The sequence below is a fragment of the Pelodiscus sinensis genome, chromosome 8, assembly GCF_052426305.1.
Source record: "Pelodiscus sinensis isolate ZL-2025 chromosome 8, ASM5242630v1, whole genome shotgun sequence".
NCBI lineage: Eukaryota > Metazoa > Chordata > Testudines > Trionychidae > Pelodiscus > Pelodiscus sinensis.
Window position 1 is genome coordinate 40,785,487 of NC_143059.1, and position 10,924 is coordinate 40,796,410.

The 10,924-nt window shown below is 48.3% G+C and overlaps 1 pseudogene; it reads right to left on the reverse strand.

Annotated features, from left to right (window-relative positions):
- Positions 1-1,592: 1,592 nt before the first annotated feature.
- LOC142830503 (endogenous retroviral envelope protein HEMO-like) lies at positions 1,593-3,696 on the reverse strand (annotated as a pseudogene).
- Positions 3,697-10,924: the final 7,228 nt, after the last annotated feature.

The following is a 10,924-nucleotide window of genomic DNA, read 5'->3' on the forward strand; positions in this document are numbered from 1 at the left end:
TTGAGATAAGCGTCCCTGGGAGTGCTCCAGAGCAGGTGTTGGGGCATCCCAGGGCTGCAGACTGGAATCTTCAGAGCAGTGCCTTGGGGGCCACGCATGCATGGCAAGAAGGCACATGAGTGCCACGTGGTGCAACTGTGCATGCACGGCCACCCTCCCCTCAGTTCCTTCTCTACCTGGAAACCCGGCCTGTGGAAAAAAGGTATCTGAGGTGAGTAACCTCCTCTTCTTCAAGAGAGATGTCTCTATGGGTGCTCCATAGCAGGTGACTGCAAAGCAGTATGTTCTAAGGAGGCAGAGACTTCGAATTTGTCCGGTAAGCTTGTCAGCCGACGGTCAGGGCAGTGTGTATGTGCTATACACCCGAGACTTCAACTGCTGGGACCGGGGTCCCTTGCAGCGGGCAACCTGGAGGAGGTTGACGGGCGCCCAATGAGTTTACAGAGAGAGCTTATAACACCTTAGATTTCAGCTGCTAGAATTCGTAATTCCTTCCCAGCGGGCAGCCTTAGGGAAAGACTGAAAGGTGCCCCAGTGGATCTGCCACCTGGGAGTGACACAAATCCAAATGCCCAAGCTCTCCCTATATCTGTCCCTTAAGACCGGCTGAAGTTCTTTTAAATTGTGCCTGGTTCTGTTACAGCAACTGAAGGAGTCAGGTTAAAGCTTAAACAGTTACAGGCTTATTGATGAAGCTTATAAATCATATGGTTGCAAACGCTATTGTTCTATTTCTTAACTGCTGGCAAATATATATATATATATATATATCTTTTAAAAATGGTTACAAAGAAAATATAGAAAATAGAGAATAATGGTACCAAATGACAGCTTAATCTTTAAAGAGCTCTATTCTATGCATGCACTAAAACAAAAGGACACATACAGGTACAATTTTTACCCCCTTCTGCGTCGTTCGGTCCCAGCGTGTCAGGCCAGGATCGGTCCCTCAATTCCTCGGAAAGATGAAAATACGAGGTGGGCGTCCCCGTGGAACCTCCCAAAACACCTAACCTGACCAGCATGTGGAGGGTAGATTGACACTCAAAAGTGAGTGCGCTGCTGTACCCACCTTTATACCCATTGGGTCACATATTTCTCTTTCTTATCTGTGATGCCAAATGGTGCTAGTCTGTCTTTTGTGAGACCAGTTCTTACAAGGGAGTTGTGAACTTAATTTACACTTGTAAAAGAGAGTTGAGAGGATTAAATTGGAAGTACTGGGCATTCTTTTTCCTCAGTGGGAAATTCCTCTCCCAGGGACTGTGTGTGTTCGAATCAACATGGGTGCCAGCCGGGCACTTCTTGCAGCCTCGAGATCAGTTTATTGCCTTCATCGTTATTCAGAGTCAAAGAACACTCGCATATCCTGATCTCGCATCAAAGCAGATCAAAGCTTAGTGGCTATGCTGATTTTCTTATTGTTCCTTCTCTGCCCTGTATACAAACATCTCAGAGGTCAAGCAAGATTGGTTTGACGGGGGGGGGGGGGGCGGTCTGTCTGGCTACATTCCACCCCCTGATACGACATACCACGTCCCAGGAATGCAAGATGGTGGTTTGCCAGCACCTCTTGCCCACCTTGGAGGAATTTAAAAGTACCCAATGGCCTGATTAGAGGGCTCGGGGTCAAGGAATTGACTGGGATCCTTTCCCAGCACTGTATATCGAATGTGTGCAGAGGAAACGGCTGTATTAACTAAACATTTTACAACACACAATATTATACAAAAGGCAATTATTACAATCAGAATAATCAGAATAGTGGTTATAATAAAATGCAGAAGGGGAGTTAAAGAGAGCCCCAGCTGGTGGGCTAACCAACTCAGCCATGAGAGTTCTCCATCTTTAGTTACAGCATGTAGCACTTTAACTGCATCTTTTATGGCAGACACGTCTTGTTCTATCTGCCCTGAATGGTTTACATAAAAACAGCAAGACTGATTGATTACAGCACAAACTCCTCCTTGTTGAGCCAAAATTGCATCTAATGCAATCCTATTTTGCAGCGCAAAGCATGCTACAGATTGAATCTATTCGTTGAGTATGCCTAGAGCATCTGCAGTGTGGTTGAGGGCTATTTCCAGTTGTCCTGAAACATTTACTAAGGCTTGTTCAAGCTCAGTTACTCCAAGCCAAGGCCAAAATGCACGGACAAATGCGTGAAAACCTGAGGGGTGTTCTATGAGAGGGTTTAGGGTGAATTTCCTCCTGAATCTGTGTAGGAAGCTTCCGAGGTTGGTAATACCTAGAGCCGTGATGTGTGGGCGCACTGTTAATCCTCCGGGCACAGCGTGTCCCAGGGAGCACTGTCCTGTCCAGCCTACTGGCAGGTATTTATAGGCCTTTTCTCCACAAATGAAAAATAGTCCAGGTTCCTTGTTAAGGATAGGGGAATATGGTCCCTTATACCATCCCTTCCCCAGGGACTTTTCTTTGGGGGCATGATATGCAGCACAGTAGCTGTTGTTAGTGATGGAGCACTGGAGGGCAATTAATAGGTCCTGTAGGATCTGGTCTGGTCAAAAAAGATTTGCCTTAGCACACTGGCCAGGCAGCAGGTTATTGCTTTTTACCAGTGTAGGGTTATAAATGTGTCCAGTGCTAGGGACTATAAAGAGGGAATTATTATGCCAGGTCCTACTTTCTGGGTATTGACTAAAGTTTAGGGGGATAATGGCGGCATTGCTAATGCCAAACAGGAGTCTGTGACCAAGGGAGACATTGAGACTGTTTCCCCAGCAGTTTAGGGTGTCTTGGTGGGTGTGGCTATCCTGATGTGAATACATATCCCAGGCCCCTGATCCTTTATTAAAAGTTGCAATGTGGGTGCATTGGTGGTCCTCAAAACTACCTAGTTGAGGTCCACTGCCTTCCTTAGTTTCGAAGCAAATGGGGTACGTGTCTGTGGAGATTCCAGTTACATATTCTATTGGCTTACCCCATACCATCTGTTGCCACTTTCCTTGCCACCCCCTGAATTCCCCCCGAGAGTCATTTTTAGGAGTGTGGTGGTTGCTGTCGTCAAACCATACCGGCCCCCATTGGAAAACATCACTCTTGTTCCACCAGTCATTCGGGCTAAGAGGGACAAACTCGATTCCTAGTCCAGTGGATGAATTGAGCAAGGTGCACATCCAACAGTTCGTGGCCCCAGCAGCGGAGGTGATGGCTTGAATAGCTCCTTTGAGCGGATGTTCTGGTGTGGCAGCAACAGTTGAGATGAGGATGGAAATCATGGCGAGTCGGAGTACCATGTCTTGCTTCAGCTTAGGGTTTCTCACAAAGTTCAGTCTATGGCTAGCAACAGCAATTGCAAGTGTCACAGCAAGGAGTAATGTATATACAACAAGTTCATAGCAGCTTCCCAGATTCAAGTCAGCATTGGGAAGGGTCCATTCCGCTGGAGCACTGTCCGGGATCATTGCCTCAGTTTCCTGGAATAAAACATAAGGTCAGCCGGTCTTGGATACGATCCAAGCCTCAGTAATGGTTATTGGTGTTAATTCAACATCGGCAGTGGTCCAGACTCCTTTTCCCTTGTAGGAGTGTAGTACACGTGTTTGTGTCCCCAAGCTGGGGTGCTTGATTACCACAGTGTCTCCAGGTGCATATTTAGGATCCTTGAGTGGTACAGTGGGGCTAGGAGGGGTTCTCCCTGTAGGGAAGAATCCCTTGTGGAGTGGACTGCCCGTAGGGGTCTGCCGGTTGTTTAATCTCTGTACCACAGTATCCAGTCTGTTTCCCCATTTGCCATCCATAGGTCTCAGGTGGGATTTTAACAGTCCATTCCAGCGTTCGACTATGCCATTAGCCTGGGGTCGATACGGGAGGTGGAAAGTCCACTGGACTCCATTGCGGAAGGCCCACTCATTTACCAGCTTGTTTTTAAAATGTGAGCCATTGTCGGACTGGATTTCTTGGGGTGTTGGGACAAGGGCTATTAAGCGGTTTAGTCCCATGACTGTAGATAATCCTGTTGCCACTCGAGTCGGGTAAGCATACCCAATTCCTGAAATAACTTCTACTCCAGTTAAAACATACTTCCACCCTTGCTTACTGGTGGGTAGTGGACCAATATAATCTACTTGCCAGGTTGCCCATAGTACCTTTCCATCTCTCAGTCTGGCAAACCATTGTCCTTCTGTTATATGTTTCCTGAGCTCAGCACACAGGGTGCAAGCTTGGACCAATTCTCGGGCTTGTTTGTGGGTGATAGGCCACCCTCTGGCATGTGCCTGCCATACTAGTTCATCGCTTCCTGTGTGTCCCAAGGTTTCATGTAGCCAAATGCACAGGCGGTTCCAATCCACCTGAACAGCAGAGATCTGTGCTACTGCATCTGCCAGGTTATTCAGCCGTGCAGTCGGGGTGTTATTCTTTTGGTGAGCTGCCACATGGCCTATGCTCAGTGCATGTTGGGTTGCATGCTGGTATATCCATTTCCAATATTCCACTCCCCAAACAGGCTTTCCTCCTATTTCCCAGTTATTATTTTTCCAGTTAGTTATCCACTGGGTGGCTCCAGCCCATACAGTGTAGGAGTCGGTATAGATGGTGCTGCATGCTGGGCTGATCCCTCTGTGTTTGCAGTAAGGGGTGTAGCAGATGTGTCTGCTGATACAGCAGCCGCCTTCCCTGTCCACTTTCCTTTCACTAGTTTGGCACTGCCATCTGTGAACCATACTCCCTCGGGTTGTGACGAGTTAAATGGGGCTGCATCCTTAATAGGAGATTGCTGTGGGGGCTGATGGTATTCCTCAGGCATTCCCACCCTCCACAGGGACTCTTTAATCATGGTGGGGTTTTGTGCAATATCTGCCCCACCTACCCTGTGGTGCAAATAAAGTGCCCATCTCTGTACAGTCATTTTCTGGGCTACGCCTGGTGGCAGCTCCTTTCCCTCCAGTATGGGCTTAATGATTGGAAGAGGAGTGTGTAGTGTTATGGTTTGAGCTTGGGTTAGCTACTCTGTTTCCCTTAGGGCTGTGTAGGCTGCCAGAAACACCTTTTCATAAGGCAAGTAATTTGACTGTGACCCCTGCCATGACTTTGAGCCAAACTGTATAGGACAACGGGGTACAGTTTCACCTTCCTGCCATAAGGCATGGGACAATCCTGTATTTCCCACGGTAAGGTACAAATGGAACGGGGCATTAGGGTGTATGGGGCCCATGGACTGATAAGTGTGTATTTCGTTTATGAGCTGTTTCATAGCTTCCTCATGGTTAGATCCCCACTCCCATTTAGCATGTTTTCTAAGCAAATTGTACAATGGTCGAGCTATGACCGCGGCAGCTATGACCGCAAAGCCATGTTTCCTCCAAAACCCCCAAATTCCTAGCAATTGTCTCAACTGTGTTTTATCCTCAGGGGACGGTGCTTGGCTAAGTTCCTGTACTGTCTCATTTGGGACCATCCTCCTGCCTCCCATCCAGACAGTGCCTAGGAATTTTACCTCATGAGAGGGGCCTTGGCATTTGTCTGGTGGCAAATCCAAACCAAGACCTTCTAATGTTGTTCTTACTTGATTCATGGCCTCTTGGACCTCATCGGAGGAATCTCCTCCTATTAAGATGTCATCTATGTACTGCAATATTTGGACACTCGGTGGCAGGGTCAGACCGTCTAGGACCCTTGCCAGTGTCCCATGGCAGATTGTTGGGGAATGTTTATAGCCTTGAGGCATATGAGTAAAAGTATATTGAACCCCTTTCCAGGTGAAAGCAAATTTTTCCTGATCTGCAGGTTGCAGGGGAACCATGAAAAACATATCCTTTACATCTAGTACAGCCAACCACTGCTTGTTCCAATTCTGTATACTGTTTACAATGTTGACCATACTAGGAACTGCAGCCGTTAAAGGTCCCATGCTGCTATTTAGTTTTCGATAGTCTATAGTGAGTCTCCATTTCCCATTTGGCTTCTTTACTGGCCATACTGGTGAGTTATATGGGGAGTAAGTGCGAACTAAGATTCCCCGTTTTTCCAAGTCTTTGATTAGTTCAGAGACTGGAGCTATAGCTTCGGCTGGGATACTGTACTGTTTCATTGTGGTTACAGTGGAAGGCGTGAGAGCGGGGGCTTGAGTCAGCAAACTAATCTTGTAGCGAGGGGTGTCTGTATCACCCAGGACAGTCACGTGTGACTTAAAGCCAGCTCCAAAAGCCCATCCTTCTCCATTAATCACTCCCTCCCTTCCTCTTAAGATATCCATGCCAAGTATGTTGGCATTTCCAAGGACTATTTCATGCTTTCGGGGCTGTCTGTGGGGTTTTAAGGGAATATCCAATTTTACTTTGACCAGGGGATAAGTTGTAACCGTGCCATTTACTCCAGTAACTAGTATTTGCTTTCAGCCAGAAGGTGGCAGGCCATGAAAATCTTCCTGCCTAATCATGGATATTTGAACTCCAGTATCCACCAGAAAAGATACAGTGTGTTTATCATTTACAGTTATTTGGATCCGGGGGTCATTGCTGGAATTTTCCTCCCCTTTGAGCTCGTTTAGGTGGAGGGGAGGCTGACCACCACTATTTAGTTTCCTTGGTCGCAGCTAACCAGGGAAAGTGGCAGCTCATGCAGTTGCTGTTGCAGTGTCATATAAGGGGTGTCTGTAGCAGGAGGGGCACTAGGAGTTATGTTTGCCCCCACTGAATCAGCTTTCTTAAAAGTGGTCAGGAGCTTTAATCTTCCAGTTGGTAGTCCGTGAATTACATCTCTGGGGTAGCCTAAGGCTAAGCACTGCTTCCAGAGTCTAGTTTGGAGCTCCTTTTCTTCCGGAGTTATCTCCCGCCTGGGCTTGAAACCCTCTAGTTTACCTTTGGGGTTTCCTTTTAGCTCCTGCACCTTGGCTTTAGCTGGTGGCGTGCCGCCTTCCCCAAACTCCCAGAAGTACTGTATCATCATTGTCAGTAACCCTTGATAGGTGGTGTACGGCTCCGCTCGGACAGTGTCTCGGAGACTTAGGGACATAGCCTTATGGGCACTGGGTGCTCCCTTCAGAAGCGGTCTAAGTTCATCTAGTCGGCCCTTTTGTTCCCAGGGGTTCCCTACCTCCCGCTCAGGGTTGGATTTGATCCAACAGGCTGATAGTGGCTGCTATTTGCAAGGTCCGCTTAATTTCATCTACGTTCGCCCACGGTGTAGTGGTAGGCTCACCTCGGTCTGCCCGAAAGATTCCTGTAGCCCACCTACAGGCTAAGACCAAGAGAGTTTTTGGGCCTCGGTTATCTGAGTGGCTGAGAAATACTCCAGCACCCAGATTAAGCCTACTGCACTCTGAGGAGGATAAATGCGTGTGTCTGGCTCCGCTGTCCCATATACAGCCAATCTATGATTTCTTCCTCAGGTCTCTTAGGGTATGTCTACACTACCCCGCTAGTTCGAACTAGGAGGGTAATGTAGGCATACCGCACTTGCAAATGAAGCCCGGGATTTGAATTTCCCGGGCTTCATTTGCATAAGCGGGGTGCCGCCATTTTTAAAACCCCGCTGGTTCGAACCCCGTGCAGCACGGCTACACGGGGCTCGAACTAGGTAGTTCGGACTAGGATTCCTATTCCGAACTACCAGTACACCTCGTTCCACATGGTGGATGTAATTGCAACCAAAAAATGTAGTCTTCATAGAAAGGTAAAGGAGGATGCGGGTGGCCATTGGCTCAAATGGAGGATTAGTTCCATGGCTCCCTTGGTGGAGTTACATCAGGGTACAGTGACTGTAGGCCCCTTATGAAGCTTTTTGGGATTGGATAGTGTCACGGGATAGCCCTCTCTTTTTTCTCCCAGGGGGTAGAATCTCGGGTCCCCTGCGCAGTCCGAGTTCGCATCTCACCCCACACGCTCTGGCAAACATTAGTAATTAGGCCCCTCTCCACAGGGCTGGATAGCCCAGCAACCAGAGTCTATTACAAAAAAAATCAATGGCTGGCCCTTTAAGGCAGGGCAGTATGGCCCACTGGCCAGAGTCTGTAAACCACAAATCAACAGCTAGCCCTTTAATGCAGGGCTAGGTGGCCCAATGACCAGGGTCAGTAGGTCAGAGTCAAGGTTGGCCCTTTAATGCAGGGCTGGATGGCCCACTGGCCAGAGTAATGAAGGGGGTCTATGCCCCAGTAGGATGACCCGGGCCCACCCTACTCCAGCACGTCCTGACCCAGGACCTTGTGAGTGGCAGAATGGTCCACCACTCCCTTGGCGGGGAATTGTACCAAAATACGCTGGGGATCTTGGGGTGGGAGAGGCCGCTCCTACACCCTCCCTGGGCTGCTTCCTACCAGACCTGTCGAGTCAACTTCCCATGTAGTAGTCGGGTCCTCTGGCTTTTCAGGGGTCACTTCTCCCTGGAAACCTACTGTGGTCGCGTTCCCACCATCACCGGAGCCTCCACCGCTCTCGGCTCAAGTGGCTGGCTGCTGCTGCTGCTCTGGAGCTCCAAGTAGAGGTCCTTCTCCTCCGGCCATCAACCCAGACTGAGCTTCTGACCAGGCTTTTATACCATGGCTGCAGTCTGAGCATGCCCGGCAGAGCTTCGGGGGGGGCAGGGCTCCTCCAGCCAGGGCAGCCTGGCTAAATCCTTCTTGTTCAGTGTGGGGCTGGTACACCCTATCACAGATGGGCAAAAATTGTACTATTGTCTATTTTTGAATGGAATGTGGTTGTAGCAGCTAAATGCATCCTAAAAGAGCTGATGAAAAGGTTGGCCTGCTTTAGGTACAGGAGGGAATGGAGCAGTCTCAGGAGAGATTTTCCGCGAGATGGCCCAATGTGCAAAACATGTCCACATGTCAGAATATGTTTTCCTAGTTGAGGCAGCGTGACTGTGTGAAAGTACATTGCATTCTTGGTCAGAACACTGTAAGTCTATTCCTGAGAGCCATCCAGGTACCAAGCCTTCAGGTGGACTCTGAGGAACCACTGGTGTTGGTTCTGTACTCCTGGCTGATAGAACAGTCTGGGCTTGAGTGACAGGAATATAGGTAGAAACAGTGCCATTCTGCTGAGAAAAGGGAACCAGGGTTGTCTGGGCCACATGGAGCTATTAGAATGACTCTGTCACGTCTTATCTTGAGTATTGTGCAAAGGAGGAAGGGAATGGGAAGGAAGGCACAGAAGAAGTAACAGTTCCATTTTATGGTGAGAGCATCTCTGAGGGAGCCTTTGCCTATGGCTGTGGTTCTCAACTGGTGGTCCATGGTGACTTTTTCGGTGGTACACAGGAACATTGTCCAAAGTCACACGGCATGGGCAGGCATCAAAAATTTGTTAGTAAGAAATAAATTTCAAACCAAAATGTTCGTTATCTGCTCTTTTTTTAATCATGTCTCAAAAAGGAGGTGGTCCACGAAAATTTTTTGGATTGGCCTGGTGGTCCATGGACTGAAACGAGTTGAGAACCACTGGCTTATGGGCTCCAGTACTGCCCCTGAGCACAGTATGGCATGGGCAGTGGCATCCAGCAGCGCGGTCATTGAGTGCCTAAAAATAGGATGTGAGGACAGTACTGAGGCCTCAGTGCTGGGTGAGAGTTGGGGTGAGAAGGATAGCTCCTCTGCATCATCCTCCTCACTCGATGCCGCTGTGGCTGGTGATGTATTGGTGCCAAAGAACAGAGAGTTGAGGGTGAAAGAAACAGTAAGGTCCTTATGATGAAGGTACCTTGGTGCCAGCGTGAATGGTGCCATTAGTGACGTTGCCGGAGGCAGCACCAATGGTGTCTGCAAATCCATCGGTACCACTAACTGTTGTGGTGCGGTGTGGTACCGGTGGCTGGGTTGATGATACTGAGGTCCGGTGCCGGTGAAGGTTGTGGAGCCGAGATGTGTTCTCAGTGCTGCTGGCTCAGGTTTCTTTTCATCTGGTGTTGCAATGGGTGCCGAGCTTCTTGAGGCAGGCACATCAAGGCCTGTAGTCCCGATGCGGGGCTTCTGCACACTGTTTTGGGGTACTGTGCAGGATGCTGGAGACGCCTAACGCACCATACATGCAGAGGAGTGGCACAACCTCAACTCTTGGTGCCGACTTCTCAGTAAAATGTTGCTAAAGTGACTGCGATTTACAAGGTAAAGAAGAGGTGTGCTTCTTTGAGGATTTTTTTGCCCTTATTAGATTTTTTTCACGCCATTGGGTGCCTGAATCAGAGGCAGGGTGCTGTGCCTTTTTGAGTATTAGCATTTTAAGATGGAGCTCTCTATTCCTGTGTATTTGTGCCTTAAGCTTAGCACAGTGGTGACAATCCTGCTGCACATGGCTCTCACCTAGACATTTGATGCACTTTGAGCGTTAGTCAGAGATGAGCGTGGCACCATTACATGAAGTATAACGCTTAAAACCTGGTGATCCAGGCATTTCTGTCCGATGAGGTCAGAACCACAAGGAAAAAGAACTTGGATAACAATTTTTTTTTAATTTCTTTTTCTTTGTTTTTTGTAGAAAGACAAACTTGGATAGGTAAGGAGCTAGTGAACAAGGAGAACAGGGGAAAACAAACTACTTATCTATAGAGAACAATGCAGAATGAAGAGCACTGCTGAACTCTGTTTTAAGCGGGGGACGGTAAGAAGGAACTGAGGGGAGGGTGTCCGTGCATGCGCTGCCCCCAGGCACTGCCTTGAAGATGCCAGTTTGCAGCGCTGGGACGCACCAACACCGGCTGTGGAGCAACCACAGAGACGTCACTCTCAAAGAACTTAATGTTCTTTAAGTATGTGTAATATTTGTATACACTGCTCAGTGAGTTGGTTCCACAGTAAAAAAACAGCAATGGGTTTCTGTGCATGTAGATGAAAAGTTAGCTCACAGCAACATATAGTCAGGTTGTTGCATGCAAGTTGTTAAATGCGCTGGCACAATTAATTATGAAAGCTAGGCCAATATTTGTCCACTAGGGATGTTAGCACGTAGTCAATTACACTAACCATAGT